Genomic DNA, 21,187 nt, shown 5'->3' with positions numbered 1-21,187 from the left:
TCAGCATGTGTGAATGAGTCATGCACTCAAATGCTATTACTTAGGAAACACAGATTAATATATTACATCACGCGATTACGCGAAGCGCACTGCTACTGTTTACTTGACTCGCCTAATTTATCAAGTCATTAATTAAAATCCACCAGAATTATATATTGTTGTTGGTGGTGTTGTTGAATTTGATTTCTGTATTGAAAAAAAAAAACAGTATTACTGACCAAGGGGCTGCTTACAAGGCACAATTCTGAATCGATGATTCTTGTTGTCCAAAGGGGTCCAAAATCCAGGTCAACGGCCCCTCATAATGGTACTTATCGCTAGTAAAGTAGAACCACGGTATTTCTGAAGTTGCGGTACTAATCAAGAGTAGCGTAGACTCACGGTGTTCCACACATTATGGTACTACTGTACTCACAAGTATTGTACGTTGCACAGGTAACGCAGACCTATGGTGTTTCTCACATAATGGCGCCACTCGTAGGCAACGCAAACCCATGGTGTTCCTCAGATAGGTGTACTGTGGTGTGGGTTCATTCCACAGCCGAGCAGAACGAATAGAGAGCCACTTTGATCGGAAAGGTAGTTCAGCTGTAAGCAGTTAAAATGGTTGATGTGAATGTTGCCTGCGAGGGATTTTCTCAGGAAAAGCAATGTCTATTTGTTTACAGATAGCTGTTATGGGGGGGAAGTGACCTGGCTGTATTTAAATGACACTGTTGAGCAATTAGTCGTTCTGCTCGGCGTTCAACTCTCTCTAGTTTCGTCACGTTCTCTGCTGTGGAGGAAGGAGGCTCGTACAATAATACTGGCCGCACTAATGTCAAGTACGCCGCGTGAATTGCTTTCTTTCTAGCTCCCAGTAGATATCTGCGGATTAATCCCATGACTGTATGCTTTGCACCTGATTTCCTCCACATCCTTGTTCCATTTTAAATTGTTGCAAATATGAATGCCAAGGAAGCCTCCGTGGCTCAGGCAGCAGAGCGCCGGCCTCTCACCGCTGCTGGGTTCTATGGTTCAAATCCCGGTCACTCCATGTGAGATTTGTGCTGGACAAAGGGGAGGCGGAACAGGTTTTCCTCCGGATATTCCGGTTTTCACTGTCATCTTTGATTCCAGCAACACTCTCCAATAAATTTCATCTGTCAGTTATTAATCATTGCCCCAGGAGTGCGACAGGCTTCGGCAGTTTTTAAAGACTGGAAGTAGGGTGTGGATTTTCATTTTCATGAATGCCAAGCAATTTTATTGAGCTGCAAGGCGTCAGGTTTTTACCATACAGTGAAATTCGGTGTTGGAACGGTGTTCTTTCTATACTTACGCGGATATATTTAAACATCTGTACATTTATAGACATTCTATTTAAACTGCACCACAGAGCCACATTATCAAGATCTGAATATAAGCTATTTACGTCGTTCTCATTTCCAGTAGCTCTGTAAAGGATGGTGTCATCAGCGTACTGCGGCCATATTATACGACACACAACCTAGTAGATCCAGCGTATGTCCTAAGGGCTGCATGGCAACAGTTGTGGTGCCATCATGAAGGGCTTAGAGACAGCTTCCTACTGACGGCGGGGGTAGGGGAAGTCAGAATTGATATTTCCACGGCCAAACCGCTGATTTGGCTTGCAAAAATAAAGTTTGTTTCGGTTAGAAAGTCGCTAGCTGTGCTTGTTGGTTATTTTATGAGTTAGCCTCTTTGTTTACGTGGAAACTGGCCTCAGAATTGCTCCAATCAGATGAGCCATTCGCTCGTCATACTTCTCGTCTGAATGGTCAGCGTTGAGGCCTTCAGTGCAGAGGATCCCGGGTTCGATTCCCGGTCGAGTTGGGGATTTTAATCGCGTGTAATTAATTCTTCTGGCTCGGGGCTGGTTGATTGTGTTTGTCCCAACACTCACCTCTTCATATACAACACACCACAGAAACACGCAATAGTGATTGCTTCCTCCAGATATAGTTAGCACCAGGAAGGGCATCGGGCTGTAAAACAGGACCAAATCCCCATGTGCTACACAATTCGAACCCGCGACTCTACAAGATGTGGGAAAAGCGGTGGAAGAATAAGAAGAAGATTAAATATGACAAGTGGCGACAGTTATCTGGACGATGACAGTCTGTTCGTAGAAACCATCGTGAAGTGCTCCGGAATGGACTCGCGAAGAAATTACGATATTCTGCCTGTAATAAGAAAATCGTTCTACTCATTTGTGTGGGCGGCACAGTCTAGGGCTACGGAGCCTGCCTCTCACCCCGAGGCCCCGAGTTCGACTCCCGGCTAGATCAGACATTTTTACCTGGATCTGACCTGGCGAGTTGGCCGTGTGGTTAGGGGCCCGCAGCTGTGAGCTTGCATCCAGGAGATAGTGGGTTCGAATCCCACTGTCGGCAGCCCTCAAGATGATTTTCTGCGGTTTCCCATTTTCACACCAGGCAAATGCTGGTGCTGTACCTTAATTAAGGCCACGGCCACTTCCTTCCCACTCCTAGGCTTTTCCTATCCCATCGTCGTCATAAGACCTATCTGTGTCGGTGCAACGTAAAGCAAATTTTTTAAAAATGTATGTATTTATACGTTCCGCTATAGACATGATGACCACGATTCCAGCTGCCATTGAGACTGTTACTAATCAGCTAAGCGAACCTAAAAACTGTACCTGAATCCTCTCGACAAAGCACGAGTCCACGACTGACCGCTCAATTACAATGTGTACACCACAGCAAAAAGATGTCTTACCAGACGGCGCCTGCAAGTGCACCCTTTAGAATTCCCGCCACGACATGGCCAGCAGTGGACCAGCATGTGGCCTTGAAGTACTGGCGAGCGCTTTGGCCAATCAGAATGTTATATTTTCTTTAATAATTAAAAATATATGCCAAAAAATATTTATGCTTTTAAAAACAGTCTGCAATCTACAGGCCAAGAGCTTTCGTCAGAATGCTTTCAATGTCAATCGGTTGAGGTGTTCTCACAAACTCCCGGTAACAAATGTCAGCCTAGTGTTTGAAATATATAGATTATTATTATTATTATTATTATTATTATTATTATTATTATTATTATTATGTTTAATCTATAGACTGAAGCTGCCATTAAAATTTGTAAGTCAAAAACACTTCGAATAAAGCTAAATGGGGCAACTATGCATTGTGTTATATTTGCTGAGGATAATGCACTTTGGGTTGACAGCCAAAAGAATATGCAGATTGTGCTGAATAAACTAACAACCATACTTAAAAAAGTTAAACTGAATATTAATGTAAAAAACGTTATAGTTGTAAGCAAATCGAAATAAAAGACAGCAACGCATCTCAAAATTGTAAAAAGCACAATACAGCAAGTACAGTACATAAGTTCTGCTACCGAGGGTCAGTTGTATAGGATGACGACAGATGTGCTGCAGAAATAAAAAGAAGAATTAGCATTTTCTAAAAAGGCCTGTCAAGACAGGAAACAGCTCTTGGGGAAAACACTGAGCATTGAACAAAAGAAAACAAGTTCATTAAGACATTCATGTGGAGTGTGCTACTCTACGGCTATGAAAGCTGGACATACTCGAAGAAAGGTGAGGAACGGCTACAGGTGGCAGAAATGTGGCTATGTAGAAGGAAAACAAGAACCAGTTGGACCGATAGGAAAACCTATATGCTTAAAGAAATAAACACTCCGCGGTTCCTTCTGACAACTGTAAAGAAGAGGAAAAGATGGGTATTTGGTCATCATATCCGGCACAACAATTTCCTGCAATAAACAGTCTTAGAGAATTTACTGCTTGTTGTTTTAAGGCTCTTCGTAGTTCATACTTGTCAAGTTTAGTTACCTAGGGAAACATCACCGTGGATCGAGTGGGAGTAGATGAATCACCTTGTTGAAGATTACTACAATGTATTCGGAATATCGGCAACTTGTACAAAGGCACATGGAACAATGACACATACCAATGCGGAATAAGAACGCTATTGTACTTCAACAAACCATGGATGATTCAATTCAAATAAGCTTAAAACGAATGTGTGTGTTGCGCGTAAGTATTTTAACAAGTCACAGGCGTATGTAAGAAAAATTGCCTGAAGTACAAGCAGATACTGTCCCGCAATACATGGTTGCAGAATATTCTGCTTATAATGTGTTGCGGGTCAATATAATCACTCGTCAGATCGTTGGCTGGCCTTTGGTTCAGAGAGCCCTGGATTCGAATCCTGGCCGCACCTGGAAATTTAGCCACTAGCTCGGGGGCTGGTTGTTTGTTACCGTTAAGGAGCGGATTTTCATAACATGTCATTTTTGTTCTAAGAGCTTTATTTTGATTTCTAACTGCATGTAAAAACATGTGTATACGTCTTTTGAAGGAAATTGCGGTGTATTTATTTCGTCTTAAAAGTCGTATTTTGAACCTTTCTGTAATGCTGGTCATATTTCTGCTTTATTCTACATGAAGTCATATCCCATAGAATTTTATATTACCGGTACGTGAGTTTCTGTGGCCTATTTCCCAATGTTCAACAGGTAAGTGGAGTCTTTCTGTGGAAGGAATATTTCTCAGCTTTAGTCTATTTTTAGCAGGCAGCAGTAAAAGCGAGGACAAAGGAGGCTTACTGGAAATTTCTAATGAGCACAACCTTGACAGTGAAATACAGTATTCACCGAGCTCGATAGCTGCAGTCGCTTAAGTGTGGCCAGAATCCTGTATTTGAGAGATATTGGGTTCGAACCCCACTGTCGGCAGCCCTGGAGATGGTTCTCCGTGGTTTCCCATTTTCACACCAGGCAAATGCTGGGGCTGTACCTTACTTAAGACCACGGCCGTTTTCGTCCCACTCCTAGTCCTTCCCTGTCACATCGTCTCCAAAAGACATAGGCTATCTGTGTCAGTGCGACGTAAGCAAGTTGTAAAAAAAAACAGTATTTTGAATAAAGCAGCTTAACTTGGGACGTCTTAATCTCATCCATAGCTGAATGGTTCCGCTGCCAGGATTTTCCCGCAACTGAACTAACCTCCACTCCATCCTTCAACTGTTCCTGGTTTGAGATCACATTTCGATCTTTCAGTATGATTTCAACATGCCTAAAGGGAAGAAAGTGCGAACCTGAGGCAATTTATTCAAGAATTTGGGGAACAGATTGTAAGCAGTGATCAGTAGCGGCGATTGGGAATTAAAAGTGGGGGGGGGGGGCAAAATGTACAGAAAACAAAAAGTACATGGGTTAGTGGGATATAGCGGGCGGGGGGGAGGGGGCTGCGAGGGAGGAAGGCGGCGTGGTCTATGCATATAAACTGATAAAAAAACCTCTGAAGTGGGAATTATTTATGCTCTCTGAGCTAATTTCCACAGAGAGGTAAATGTTTTACCAACTTAAGTGTGATAATAATTTGAGATTCTGATTCAATAATAATTTCACCATAGGAACAATATATACATCTATTACAATTAAACAGAAGTACGGCGTGGTTATGCAGTTAAAATCGTTTAGTATTTGACTAGGCCTATACACTAACAAACTAATAGACAGTAAAGAGACTGCTAGACGGGCGAATGTGCGCGGCAAGTCGGTGAATCATACTTCACCGCCCATGATCGTGGCAAAAAATTATACCCCTGGTACCCTTTCTCACAGCATGTGCAAAGTCCCCACTACTTGTTGTGGCGCTATGCAAATCAGTTAGCCGCGATATTTTGTGCGTATTTCCGCTAATAATTAACGAAAATAAAGTATAGAATTAGCTGATAAGAAAACAGCGCTTGTACAAAGCGCTTTTATAAAATAAATTACTCCTATATTCCTAGTTTCAGATGGCTAAAATGGAATAATATTTTCTCCGTAAAGTGGGGGGGGGGCAACTGCTCCCCCTCGCCCCCCTTTGTCGCCAGTACTGGTAGTGATGGTATTATTGTATACTGTAAACACAAGTTATGGCAACGGCTCAAAAACGTTTCAAGATGCAACAACAATGCGATACCGGTAAACATAAAAGGTGTTTAAAGAAGATTTTCCGCCGCGGAGAACAGGCAGCGTCTGCTTTTTGAGGGTGCTTCTTCAAATATTGTATCGTTACATAACACAGCGAACTTTTATAAAGATCTCTGCATGATGATGGATACTTCCAATATTTCATAAAAATTAAATTTTGTCGGCTTTAGATTCTTCTTAGAAAAGTACATCAGTCATATAATTCCAAATGAATAAACTCTTATAAAAATCTTATATATTCTGCTATGAAGACGTGCTAAAGAAGATACGATCTACACTTCTCAGTAATAAGATATGGGTTTCAGTGGACGAAACAACCAATGTAGATGGGAGATACGAAGACAACGTTATTATTGGTGTAATGGAAGAGGTATTGAAGTGTTTTATTTTAACATGTGAAGTTCTGGAGAACATACACTGACTGAGTAAATGTCATGGGATAGCGGAGCACTGATGCGCAGGTGTGGTGTCTACGCACCACACGCCTCTAGTAACAATTAGAGCGATGTGGAGACGCCTAGCTTATTCGATTCTCGGTCACTTTTCTGCAGGAAGGTTTCCCTAGAGCCATTTTTCCCAACACATATTTTCCCTTACACCTTTTCCGCTCACCACCACTTTTCCACAAATATATTTGTTTTTCAGTCTGTCGAAGCATGAAATACAAAATGTGTAGAACATATTAATGACATATTTGCAGATGTGTTACAAATTCATATTTGTACCCCTTCAGTCCTCTTCAGGTTCCCCACGGCTGAGAAACACTAGTTTAAGCAACCCAGTCCGACTTTGTTAGTACTGTAGCGGCATTTCGAGTAATTCGTTTGTCAGCACTGACAATGACCCTAGAGTCACTTTGGAGCCGGGAGCTGTAAGTACTATACAATACATCCGATGCAACGATGACGTAATACGGGCACGCAGACAAACAAACCGTCCACAATTCCTCTGGGTAATGTTCTCGTATAACAGCGTTATTTCATTTCATGGGCTATGACATCGCTGTCAAGAACTCGGCGTATTCATTGCCAGCCAACTTAGGTTGTTCATGATTTCGATGACAAGTCATTATTTTATTCTGGTTCTTCTTACAAACACAAATTAAATTCATCCCATTTCGATATTTTGTGAATATGATTACTCGTATTTTATTGCTCATACAAAATGCATATTTTACTATACTTTATCATTAAGTCGTATTGACCAAAATGGTTTTAAATAAGTATTTTTGGTCGTATTAAAATAGTTTCAGCCGTTATACCCAGTGATTTTGTTTGCGTTTTGGTTTTAATTTTGAAAATATTTTAGCAGATAAAGTAGGGGTCCCTATACTACAAAAGACGTAAAATTAAGCAATTTCCTCAATTGTGCCGAAAGTTGAAAGGCTAAAGGGCCGGGAAAGGTTTCAAATTGAGAGTCTTAGATATCTCTATCAATATAAAAACAAATTTCGAAAATCACTTCCGGCCTAAATGCAGTTTCGGAAAAACAGCCTAAAATCGCTTGTTTCTTTACTCGTTTTCTTTTTTTATTCAAATCCTAGTCAAATAAACTTATTTATTTAATTCTTCCTGTAATGTGTTCCTTGGTTCAATACCCTCAGGGCTTAAGTGAAACTGCGCTGACTCACACTAGCGCTCATAGTGGTGCTCAATGCATTGTCTCACACTAGCGCTCGTAGTGGTAGAAAAAGGCAAACTGCTAATCTAATCGACCGGATACAGATCATTAAGAAGAGGATTGCAATGTTTAGGAATAAATAAATAAATAATATATTCTCATGCTTTATTATATTTCATTTACCTAAAATTCCTAGCTCATATTCCTAGGATGTTCTCAACATTGAGTTTCTTGCCTGAAGGGATAGAACACTGGATTTTTTTAGATTTTGAAATATTCTGTTGTATTGTTGAAGCTTTAGAACTATGGATAGGGGCCTCGAATTTCCTGCCGGATATTCAAGATTATGATGAATCGGGCCTGGTTATTATCGCTAAGAGCAGGAATTCTAATGACCTGAAAACTCTGGAAATATGCATGCAAGTATGTCCTTCAGAATACCGAAGTATGACATAAAAACTCTGAAATATGACGCAAAAGGAATTAGATATTGGCCAAATTTTGCTTTGGAAATATGTTATAGTTAAATGAAGTGAGCAGTAAATTGTCAAAACAGAAAGGGTGTTTGGAATGTGGTCAACCTACTTTGGTTTTCAAAGGAAATTTTGGACAATATTCCATTTCTTTAGCGTCATACGTCTAAGTTTTTATGTCATACTTTGGTATTTTATAGGGGATTCATGCATGCATATTTCCTGAGATATTAGGTCTTCGAAATTCGAGTTCCTAGTAATCACAGTAAAGCCCAATTCTATATCATCTTGAATCTCCAGCAGGAAGAAAATATGTGAGGCCCCTTACCAAATATCTAGGTCCTTAGTAGTACAGCAGAAAATTTCGAAAAGAAATACGCACTGGAGGAAGTCTCTCTATCCTTGGCTTAAGGATCGGCAGCCGCGGAACTATTCCAAGGACATTTCAAAATGTTTGCAAGTTATTTTCGACTTGTAAACAATTAAACCAAGAAGTGGCCGTTCTCGTGGATATCGATAAATTCTATTTATCACATAGTTATAACTTATTGCATATGGTATTCTTTGTCTAATGGCAATCTGCAGTGGCAGAAAGAAATTTAAGTAAATAAAAATAATAACTTTCGCCGTCATTATTCATGAGAAGGCGATATTCAAAACAAAAAGAGCACAGTAACTCATCCTTCCTACAGCAAAACTAACCATATACAGCGACTTTTCTACATTTTGATGTGTCAAAATCATCTATTACGTCATCATTGTTTCCAGTTTCGCATTGCTGTTGGTAGTCAACAATCATCCGAAGGCCAGACAAGAAGATTCTTTGTTGCGGCATTTCACCACATGAAATTTGTTCGAGATTTTAATTTATGTTCTGTTGTATTTTGCAGCACTCGAAAAAGAAATGTACTGGCGTTATATTGGTTTTGGTGCAGAAAACTTTTGCACATAAACATTAACATTGGTCAGAACCCCATACCTGTCAACACAGGAAGTACTAAATCACTAAATCAGGTGTTGGTTCTTTCTTCGCTATCTTCTGCAAAAAAAAAAAAAAAAAAAAAAAAAAAAAAAAAAAAACATATGTAAGTTAACAAGTTTACAGCGAAGGAATATACCAGTACGTGCACTGGATATTTTATTTGAAATTGAATACATATAGCGTATTTTGATGTAGAATATTAAGTATACAAATAAGGAACATGTAGACAATAACATTGCCCCACTTCACTGACCACAATGAGTCCAGTTCTAAGCCCTTGCTCCTAGGCACCGCGAATGTACAGAAAGGCTTACATTCCCTCAATTTTAGAGACCAATCCATCTCACATCAGTACACACGATGTACACTAGTGTCCAAAAGTTGAGCATAATCACTAAACGAGGCCATACCGCTCGACAGGAATGTCAGACGGAAGCTGAATCACACAACTTGTCCAAAAAATAGTGTCAGAAAGGTTCTGATAGCTAAGGTACACATCTGACAACAACTAACAAAATTTGGCAGTGTCTTCCACAACAAAATATGCTGTTAATAGGGTGTATGGTTACCCCTAACGGCCACACATGCTTCGCAGCGAAGTGGCATGCTCTCTATCAGATGGTCCAAGAGCTCTTGTGGCAGTCGATCCCATTCCTCCGAAAGGGGTATGCGAAGGTCTTTGAGGGTCCTTGGCGGAGGCTGACGGGATGCAATTCGCCTCCCAATGCATCCCAGGCATGTTCTATAGGATTCAGATCCGCAGACCTCACTGGCCAGTTCATGCGATGAATGTCTTCCCCAGCCAGAAATTTATCCACCAGAGCAGCGCGGTGCGGTAGGGCATTATCGTCCGTTAAGAGGAAGTCTGGACCCCTCAGTACCTCATTCCTGTATCTACGAGCGTTAACAGCGTTCCCCGGACCACCCATGAAGATGTTCAGGTCCGTACGGCCATTCAACATGATGCCGCTCCACACCATGACGCCGCCACCACCACCATACTGGTCCCATTCCACGACGTTCCTGTGGCTGTTCTCTCCAGATTAATGTGCGACGGGAATCGTTCTGCATAGTGATGCGGGATTCATCTGTGAAGAGCACATGCCTGCATTCATTCATGGTCCAGTTTCGATGTTGACAGCTCCACAGTAAACGGGCCCGTCTCTGTGCTGGAGTGAGCGGGACGCACACCGCTGGACGTCGGGCAAACAGCCTGCTGTTCTGAACCTGCGATAGACAGTTTGCCGGGAAACGGCAACCCCTGAGACGGCTGCAAGCTCCACCGACAAATGTCTTGCAGGTGCACTCCGATTTCGTCGGGCGGTTAAGGCCACATATCGGTCCTGCTGTGGGGTGGTTACCCTTGGTCGACCTGGTACTGGCCTACGACTAACATCTCCTGTGTCTCGAAATAGTCTCAAAAGCCTGGAAATTACACTTTGTGGCACATTCAAGGATACGGCGACTTCGGTCTGTGTCTGGCCTGCTTCCAGGCGGCCGAGTATTCTACCCTGCAAAACGGGGTCCAAATGGCGTCGTTGTGCCATTATGTTTTCACGTTTACCACGAGGCTACACTCCGCACAATATAATAGGGCAAACACCACTGAGGGAATATGGGGCGCAGGCACTGGATGTGTTTACCTTGCAGTTACGCCGCTAGTCAAAGCAGGGAACACTCCTTTCCTATACAGAGCGAAGACGTAAGGTTGGTAGATGCATATGTCATGCGATTTGCGGTCTATTTCCTGCTGCCCTGCTTACTCGTAACTTATGCTTAACTTTTGGACTCTAGTGTGCATTATGGGCATATATTGTAGTTTCTCTGTAGGAATGGCAATTCACACGACACACGTTGAACATACATAATATTCCTTGGCTGTACACTTGCTACAAATGGGTTCGAGTGTTGACCGGAGTTTGAAGACGGTAACCGCTAACGCTAAATTACAGTAAACTAAGCTGTTTGGTCATAGCATTTTATAAGCAATTTGTATCAAGTTATATTATGGTTATGTACTATTTAACCAACCCACATCGGGCATAAAAATTGTGTTTGCATTCCATGTTCTTAAAAAGTAAGAGAATGGGGCTCTGGCAACCGCTAGACTCCTCCAGTCATCATGTCGACGTTTGTGCCTTAAAAAGAACATTTGCGGCTCGCATTGCTTTTCTTACGTACTCAAAAGATGACGGCTGTGGAAAGTCATCGTTTGCTGGTATTGAACACGCTCCATCGATTAGAACATGTGAGACAAGGTTTCGACAATTTAAACGTGGTGATGATAGTGCGCTCTCTGGTAGACCACATAAGTGCCAAGACGAGCAAATGCAGGCGTTACTGGATGATGACCCAACTTAAACTCAACAGCAATTGGTACAAGCATTAAATGTGTCACAAGAACAATCAGCAGACGTTTACGAGCAATGGGGAAGATCAATAAACTCGGTAAATGGGTCCCACACGATTTGAATGAACGGCAAATGAAAAATCGCAAACTCTTGAAGCCCAGCGAAACTGTTAATGCACAACGCTATCGCCAACAAAATAATGATTAATTTAAATCACGCATTGATCGAAAGGCGACCGGAATAGGCCAGAAGACACGACAATACGCCGTTTCACAGAACAAAACCAGTGAAAGGCACCTTGAAATCGCTTGGATGGGACACCCTTCCACACCCGCCGTACTTCCCCAACCTGGCGCTTCTGACTGTCACCTCTACGCATCAATGGGGCACGCGCTTGCATAGCAGCACTACAGCAATTTCGAGGAGGTTGGAAAATGGCTTGACGAATGGTTTGCCGCAAAAGACAAGCAGTTTTCCTGCCATGGTATTCATAATTTACCTGAAAGATGGGCGAAGTGTGTAGAAGCCGATGGCCAATATTTTGAATAAACAAAACATGAATTTCCCTTGAAAATTACGTGTTTTCTTTACCACAAAACCCCCGGCAAAACTTGGCAAGATGTCCTAGTGCCGGTTTTGGCCATCTCCCAAAAAAGTCTTTGATAATCATGATAGTGTTAGAACAAAGCTCTATGTCTACAATCCTGTTACAATTCCAACACTTATCTACGACTGCGAAAATTGGAATACGTATAGAAGACACCTAAAATGTCGGGAAAGATACTTGCGGAGGATATTGAAAATTAAATGGCAAGATCATCGGACGAACATCAGTACCCTCGAGGAATCCAACATTACAAAGATAATCAGGAATCAACTACGCTGGTCTGGATATATCGTTCGCATGCCAGAAACACGCCTTCCAAAGCAAATCATGTACTGTATCCAATGGTCTGCGTAATCATGGAGGGCAGCTAAGACAATGTATGGTTATTTCAGTCGTCCGACTCCTTGGCTGATGGTCAGCGTTGAGGTCTTCGTTTGAGAGTGTCCCGGTTCGATTCCCGATCCAACCACCATAGAAACACACAATAGTGATCACATTCCTCCACATCGGGTTGGTGTCAGTAGGGCATCCGGCAGCAAAACGGGACCAAATCTACATGTGCTACGCAGTTCGCAACCGCGACCCCACGAGGTTTGGGAAAAGCAGCAGAAGAACTGGGAAACTATAGCCAAAGGTAAGGCAAAACGGCGCCAAGTATATGAGGGAGTTTACATTTTTGAACAAAATAGAAAAAGATTAAAATCTGAGGGACGGAATCGCAGGAAAGAACAAGCAAGAACGAAGAATGGTGCTCTCTTACGACTCTCTGTTGCTACAACTAGTGTGTGTGCTATCACTGTGAGAGAGTCTGTAGGTCCAGAATTGGACTAATCAGCCACTTGAGGAGACACAATTGATGTTCCAAAAGACACATTTAAATTCGTTTGACGAATAAAATAATGTCTATGAAAATATCACCACCTACACGGTTGCTAGGTAACATCGCGTCACACATTCTATTGGAATACATATTTATGATCACTTGATTTTCCCAAAGCCCGCCCCCCGCCACTGACAAGTATTAAGAGAGGCCGGCTCATTATTTTGCCCCTTAAGGCAAGAATTACAGCCACCACAAAGTGTGGGTGTAATGTAGAGGTAATAATGACGTGCGGCCTGCGGAGAAGCTTCGTGAAAAGTCAAGTTGTAAGTTTCGCCAAGAGGAGAAGTCTTTTTGTAATTTGTTTTACGTCGCACCGTCACAGACAGGTCTTATGGCCACCATGGGATAGGGAACGCTTACGAGTTGGAAGGAAGCGGCCGTGGCCTTAATTAAGTTACTCCCCGTGTGGGTGCGGGAGGTAGAATAACACCCACGGTATCCCCTGCCTGTCGTAAGAGGAGACTAAAGGGGGCCCCAGGGGCTATGAACTTTGGAGCGTGGGCTGGCGACTACGGGGCCCTTAGCTGAGTCCTGGCATTGCTTCCACTTACTTGTGCCAGGCTCCTCACTTTCATCTATCATATCCGACCTCTCTTGGTGAACTCTTGTTCTTTTCTGACCCCGACGCTATTAGGTTTGCGAGGGCTAGGGAGTCTTTCATTTTCACGCCCTTCGTGGTCCTTGTCTTTCTCTGACCGATATCTTCATTGTTCGAAGTGTCGGATCCCTTCCATTTTTCCCTCTGATTAGTGTTATATAGAGGATGGTTGCCTAGTTGTACTTCCTCTTAAAACAATAATCACCACCACCACCACCTTAACTAAGTTACAGACCCAGCATTTACCTGGTGTGAAAATGGGAAATCTTCAGGGCTGCCGACAGTGGGGCTCGAACTCACTATCTCTCGGATGCAAGCTCACAGCTGTGCGCCCCTAACCGCACGGCCAACTCGCCCGGTAAGAGAAGTCCTCGCAGTTTTAATTACTGGGTTGGTTGGTAGAGCCCTGCACGGATGCACATATCCGCTAAGTTAGTGTCTTGGCGAATGCAATCTGTATAGCAGTGAGGATAATTTTGCTGATAATTTTGTAAATAATTAAGTTTATTGATTTTCACTCGGGTATATTCTTATTTTTGCTTGTAGTTAGACGACCCCTGACAGTGGTATGGGAGAAGGGTGATATATAACGAGCCTTGAGACCATAAAGTCGTGAATCTGACCGTATCCCAACTGACTCGTTCCTGCAATTAATGGAAGGAACAAAACTCAATGTATCACTAGTTGTCGCTAGAGAAAATCTCTCATAAACATGTGACTGGCGGGGGCTCTGGTACCAGGTATCAAGCCTATTAACAGATCTATCAATTTCAATACATTGAGTGTAATATTTACAATATCCGCGGATGACCATTCAAGGGTGCGGATATTTTGTATATCCGCGCAGGGCTCAATAGATGGGGTTAACTGGAGTAACCATATTAACGAGATTGTTAAGAAAGGTTACAGATCTCTTCACATTGTTATGAGGGTATTTAGCGGTTGTAGTAAGAATGTAAAGGAGAGGGCGTATAAGTCTCTGGTAAGACCCAAACTAGAGTATGGGACCCTCACCAGGACTACTTGATACGAGAATTGAAAAAGATTCAAAGAAAAACAACACGATTCTTCTGTGTGGTTTCCGACAAAGAAGTAGTGTTACGAAAATGTTGCAAACTTCGGGCTGGGAAGACTTGGGAGTAAGGAGACGAGATGTTCGACTATGTGGTATGTTTCGAGCTGTCAGTGGAGAGTTGGCGTGGAATGACATTCAGTGGAGCTTCTAAAGGTAGGAAATAAAATATGAAGATACAACTGGAATTCAAGAGGACAAATTGGGACAATATCCATTTATAGGAGAGCCTCCGTGGCTCAGGAGGCAGAGCGCCGGCCTCTCACCGCTGGGTTCCGTGGTTCAAATCCCGGTCATTCTATGTGAGATTCGTGCTGGACAAAGCAGAGGTGGGGCAGGTTTTTCTCCGTGTACTCCGCTTTTCCCTGTCATGTTTCATTCCAGCAACACTCTCCAATATCATTTCCTTTCATCTGTCAATCATTATTAATCATTACTGCAGAGGAGTGCGACAGGCTTCGGCAGCCGGCACAATTCTCATAGTCGCCGCTAGATGAGGGCTTCATTCATTCCATTCCTGACCCGGTCGAATGACTGGAAACAGGCTGTGGATTTTCATTCATTTATTTATAGGACGAGGAGTATGGGATTGGAATAGATTACCAAGGGAAATGTTTGATAAATTTCCAAGCTCTGTGAAAACCTTTAAGAAAAAGCTACGTAAACAGTTAACAGGGAATCTGCCGCCTGGGCGAAAGCCCTAAATGCAGAGCACTGATTGGCTCATTAATTAATTGATGCATTCCTCCCGGAGTTTATTAATTTAAGAATCAGTTATTCAACTAAGGTACTGTATGTAGTGTAAACATACAAACTAGAGTGAAATTCAATCCAGTGAGACAAACAAAACAGAATTAATTCCTCCCGGAGTTTAACTAAACAAAGAGATCATAAACTCAGCACAAATTGCGCCCAGTACAGTACATTCAGTTCACCCTCAAATATGTTGAAAAGTGACGTCCGTGAAAGTGCAGACGGAGTCGTGCTCGCCGTGCAGCTCTTGGAATGTCAGACCCCTTTAAGACCTACGCACAGTAAACAAAGCCCTTTCCTGCCGCATTCAACTGTGCTAGCGGAGTGTGCAAACGAATGTATGTATGTTCAGTCTTCAGCCCTAAGGCTGGTTGGATCCTCAACAGCTCTGCCATCCGCTGTCATAGATGGCCTAGGCATCACTGAAGAGACGTACTAGGGAAATGAGGAGTGAGGTAGTTTCCCGTTGCTTTCCTCACCGAGCCAGAAGTTGCTATTACATATCAGTCTGCCAAGCCCACTGAAATGCATGCACCAACCGACCTTATGAGCAACATTTTCACACCATTCATAGCAGGGACTGGCTGCACAAGGAATGGCATTACTAGCAGCACTCATACCTCAGTCACTTTCATATTGTCTAAGCCAAGGATAAGGCAGAGACAGATCAATGAAAGTAACAAAATTGCTCTAACCCATACCAGAAGACATAGTGCACTGTAAACACTAGGTCCTGCCAAAGGAGCAAACCATACATCTACTGTACTGCAGTCGCCAGTGAACAAAACAAACTCTTTAACAACTCTATATAAACAATGGTAGAACTTAAGGAAATTTACAGGATTTTAATTATGTTACATGAAATCTGGTCCTGCAAGAATTATATACTACTGTATAAGCCACGCGAAGATCAAGTTTTCTCTTAATTCTGTCAATTCTGAATCGCTATGTAGGCGGCGAAAATGACACCTCCCTAGCAAGAGAGGCCATTATGCATCATAACTTTGTAATATAGCACTTTCGGATACAGACGGATATAGCATTTTAGTCTTATTTTTACCTCTAAATTACACTCACAAAGTTTGTAGTGACTTATGAATCACCCTGTACTATAGTACTAGGCACGTAAGGCTCTACACTAGAAGACAAATATAGCTGCCGTATTCTCTTTTTTTTTTTTTTAATGGCTCATCGCTGCTGCTAATTTTACTAGTTACGTATTGAAATCATGAGACATAAGCATCAACCTCAATGTAAGTATGAATAATCGAAGCCCGGCTGTGTGGCTAAATGGTTAGCGTGCTGGCCTTTAGCCACATAATTGGTTAATTCTCCCTGGCACGGGGACTGGGTATCAAAAGACACTTGTCCTCGGACACAACTTGGCACTAAAAGCCATACGGCATTTCATTTCATCGAGGTTCTCTTACCCAAGTATATGATAAATAGAATATCATCATCTTATATAAATAAAATTGAAAAGGTTCAAAAGAGATTCTTACAGTTTATTTATTACAAGAAGCATAATCAGTCAGCATATAGGTTGAGAATAGCATATCGTCACTTATTAGAAGACTTTAGCTACAATTCATTAAGCGCTCGCCAAGAATTATGCCAACAACTGTTTCTACACAAAATTATAAATGGCGTTATAGATAGTGGTGATCTACTGGCCAGAATACATTTTAACGTTAGCAAAGCTAACTTGCGTAACCGGACGTACTTTTACAATCCCTTACCCAACATATTAATTCATAAAAATTCGCCATTAGTAAGGATGTGCAGTACATTTAATGACTTGTTCAGAAACCACGACACAGATCTCTCAATGTCCCTAACAGACTTCAAAAAATATCTAGTGATTTTCTTTAGTGAATATACTCAAACAATCTTAACAAATAGCATCCTATGAAAAGAAAATAGAATTCATTACACTATCTCTTTATCAATAACCCAAATGGAGTTTAATTGTCTATAAACTCCGAGATATTATTTTTACACTCTTAATCATGCACCTGACCTGTTCGCATATGTGTGTGCTTGCACATAAAGTTTTAGCTCTTCCTACTTATGTAATCAGGAGCCAGTAATTGCAGCACTATCTAATCCTGATCTGTATATAGTCTATAGTTGTTTTTGTCATTTTTTCTTCTAAATTTGTTTATTATAATTTTTCAAAATCTGTTGTTAATTTTTCGTGATCTTTTTCTGTTTTGCAATGTATATTATTGTACTATATTTTGTAATGTCCGTTGTAATTGGAGTGCAACTCTGTTACAGACATGTGTCATAAATAAATAGGTAAGGTAAGGGTTATTCTGCCTGAAGGCAGGTCCGAACCTCCGCAGAGGTGTTCCTGAGCCGGAGTTCACGTACGGTAGGGTGGACAGTTCCTTTCCGCTCCTCCATACCCTTACCCCCACCAACAGCTTGTGGCAACCCATCCAAATCTTGACCACGTCAACTGTTGCTTAACTTCGGACATCTCACGGGATCCGGCGTTTCAACACACTACGGCCGTTGGCATCTCGTTCCTAGGGCCAAATACTTTACAACTCAACCGTCCATCGTAGGCCTACTTCGTTACACTGACTGCCGAGAGTTATAAACAGGCTCGAAACTTTAGTATTTAGAGTTTTGATAAGGAGGATGTGTCTGTTATCGCATCTTCGCTGACTACTGGGTTCTCAGAACTGGCTAATTACTTCAAAAGCCTTGTTGATGGCAGCAAGGGGTGGTTATTATTGGAACATGTTGGGAAACCCACATGACGAAAGAAGCTCTGCACTACGACGGCCTAAGTTTTGAATAACCATGTGTAATACAAATAATACTGTGTTGTGTGCTGTTGCTTTATCAGTATGTAAAATCACTCTTCAGCTACTGAAGTAAGAAACAGCCATGCCCCTCCCCCCACCCTACCCCGCGGGGTCTATGGGGTCCTTATCGCCGCCACTGAATCGTTTCTTTACAAACATTTTTTTCTCATGTTTACAATCACCTTCACAATCTTCCTTGATATGGACCTCGCGGTCTTATAACTCAACACAATCATCACGAAATCCGTCGCCATTGGAGCGATATTTCCATATTAGCAATGCTTGGCGTTTGTATGGACTAAGCAACCGGTACCGTAAGTTGGAAATTGTACTCTCTATAACTTTTGATATGTAGTACTTTTCGACAGGACCATTAACATAGGTGCGAAAAAAAATAATTTTAGACGCCTTCCCCTGAACTACCATTTCAACCAGCGTGAATAAAATGATAGCTTAAACTGTAGTGCCTTATTGTCTCATTTTACATACCGATTTTCAAGTTCCCTTCAGCCATTTTCTTGTGATGCGCATATGCATGCATACATACATAGACAACGGAAAATTCGAAAGTGCATTTCCTTGTTACTGTGGACACGACCCATAGAGAAAAACCATTCTTTTTTTTCTGAGCAATGCACAGACAAAACTGTTATTTTATACAGAGGGTTATTCAGCTAAGTTGTCCACCTCAAATATCTTCTGACCCGATAAAAATAGACGTCCCTATTTTCAAATTCTTAAATTGTATTAAGGTCGTCTTCATCTCATACGTAATTACCGAGAAACCGGTAGCAACTGTTTTTTTATGCGACTATACCAATATCACCCAATAAAACAACTAAGAATCGAGCGACAGTTTCACTGATGTGCTTATATTGCAAATCCGACGAGTACTTTAAGGAATAATAAAAGGTTTCATATGTGTAGGAATTGGCCAGGCACATTAACTATCTCTCTTGGTTTACATGTTCCTGAAAAACAACGCGTGTTCGAATATGCTTGAGAAAGATAAAATACCATGCACTCAACCACTTTTTCAATGACTCCCTGCGCGATAGCAGTGGCCAGTGGTTGAAAAGGGGGGAAATGACACAGCGGTGTAAGCTAGCATAGGTACCAGCAGAAATTTATTCCCAACTGCCTGTTGCGAAGGTAGGCCCTACATCGATCGATCTAACATGTTCGCGTTTAGGAGAACCAAAGAGCACAATAATATTGTTCGCTTTACGTCCCACCAACTACTTTTACGGTTTTCGGAGACGCCGAGGTGCCAGCATTAAGTCCCGCAAGAGTTGTTTTACGTGCCAGTAAATATATATCGGCATGGGGCTGACGTATTTGAGCACCTTAAAATACCACCGGACTGAGCCAGGATCGAACCTGCGAAGCTCAGGTCAGATGGCCAGCGTCTCAACCGTCTGAGCCACTCAGCCCGGTACACAAAAATAACGTTCTCCGATAATTTTTACATCCTTTTTTTTTTAATGACCGTGTCATTCATTGGATTTTGCAGTTGTTGGTTTCATTTCACGTACCGTGTACTCATGCGAAAGACTTAAGGCACTCGAAGTATTACAGTTTCAGTGTGTTATGTCGTCCCTTTCCGAGTCAACATCAATGAGAGAAAGGTTTGGAACTCCGAAATGCTGAACATCATACTGTTGTTTCTCCGGGCCCGCTCCTGATAACGGCGAGGTATGCGAGTTCAATCAACACGGCGTGAGTCACGTATAAATGTCCTATATATCACAGCGAGTGGCGTATTGCTTTCGACCTACAGGTAAGAAACACTGTAATATCTCCAAGAGTACTCGTCGGATTTGCAAAATAAGCACATCGCTGAACGCGTCGTTCAATTCTTAGTTGCTCCAATGCGTGAAATTAGTATAGTCCCATTAAACAAAAAAATACAAAATTGCTGCCGGTTTCTCGGTAATTACGTATGTGGTGGAGACAAACTGGGCAGTTTTATGAGCCCCTTACTACAATATAAGTATTTGAAAACATAATTCGATATCTTTAACGGATCAGACAATACTTGAGGTGGACAACGTGGCTGTACTGTGCATATGTTTTTCAAATAATTCAAATATTTAAACCTTCTACTACAAGAAGTATAAAAGGTACCCACCAACAGGTTCAGCAAAACAACTCGTTGCAAACTGGATTCTTGGATGTTGTGGACAACGTTTAAGCAAGAAGAGATGAACATGGACTCATTTCATTTTAAAAAAAAAATGACAGTGCTTCATAATTTTTCTGTTTCTCCCTCTGTAATTCAAGCTCTAAGTCTGGCGCACACACACAAATGAAGGTCGAAGCAATTACTTCACACTTCCAGAAATAACACCTCATGCTTCACTTGTCATTCACTTCACTTATTCTATAATAATATGAAGAAAAACAGAATGAAAGAGTAATATTGACTAGTGACACGTACCTGCGTTAGTTTACCAGTTGTTTACAAGCAGATCCAAGACGCCAAACACAGAGTAGCTCCCCCTCTACGAAGTTCACGCGGCCTTGGCTAGCACGGCCTAGCGCGTCAGTCTGAACTTGAAGGGCGTGGTGTAGCTAACAGGAGGGGGGCGAACCTCTCTGCCCTTCTCGTAATTCCATTCATTGCAAAGTGTGAGCCAGGGTCATAACTAGGGTGGGAATTTCTATGTCATTTTTTTCTAACTATGTATCAATAAGGTGCATGCTCGTTGCTTTACGTCGCACCGACACAGATAGGTCTTATGGCGACGATGGGCTAGGAATGGGAAGGAAGCGGCCATGGTCTTAATTAAGATACAGCCCCAGTATTTGCCTGGTGTGAAAAAGAGGAACATTCTTTGTGATATATGCACTGTGGTGGATTGTAGGATATTCATTTTTGAAGTGTCTTGACATATTACTAATATTTCCTCCTTTTACACTAATTTCTGCTTTGCAGTATCGACATATGCCTTTATTTCCGGTATAGTTGAAATGAAGCCACACAGCATTTCTTCGGTTGGACATTTTCACCTGTTACAAAGAAATAAAGGTCTAAGCTTTGAAACGTTAGT

General features: G+C 41.9%; 1 protein-coding gene across 2 annotated transcripts in view; it reads right to left on the bottom strand.

Annotated features, from left to right (window-relative positions):
* The window catches only part of LOC136883227 (uncharacterized), a 56,801-nt gene extending 36,149 nt beyond the window's left edge, over window positions 1–20,652 (bottom strand). The window contains exon 1 of one of the 2 annotated variants that reach the window (XM_067155426.2): window positions 20,575–20,652. The gene's annotated coding sequence lies outside the window, so the exon portion shown is untranslated. Of the gene's footprint in view, window positions 1–20,265; window positions 20,404–20,574 lie in introns of those variants that run through there. The other variant, XM_067155427.2, reaches the window with a different exon arrangement.
* Between the last annotated feature and the right edge of the window lie 535 nt (window positions 20,653–21,187).

This window comes from Anabrus simplex, chromosome 11, assembly GCF_040414725.1.
Source record: "Anabrus simplex isolate iqAnaSimp1 chromosome 11, ASM4041472v1, whole genome shotgun sequence".
NCBI lineage: Eukaryota > Metazoa > Arthropoda > Insecta > Orthoptera > Tettigoniidae > Anabrus > Anabrus simplex.
Note: the sequence above shows the minus strand (reverse complement) of the source record. Positions and strands in the feature narration are given on the sequence as shown.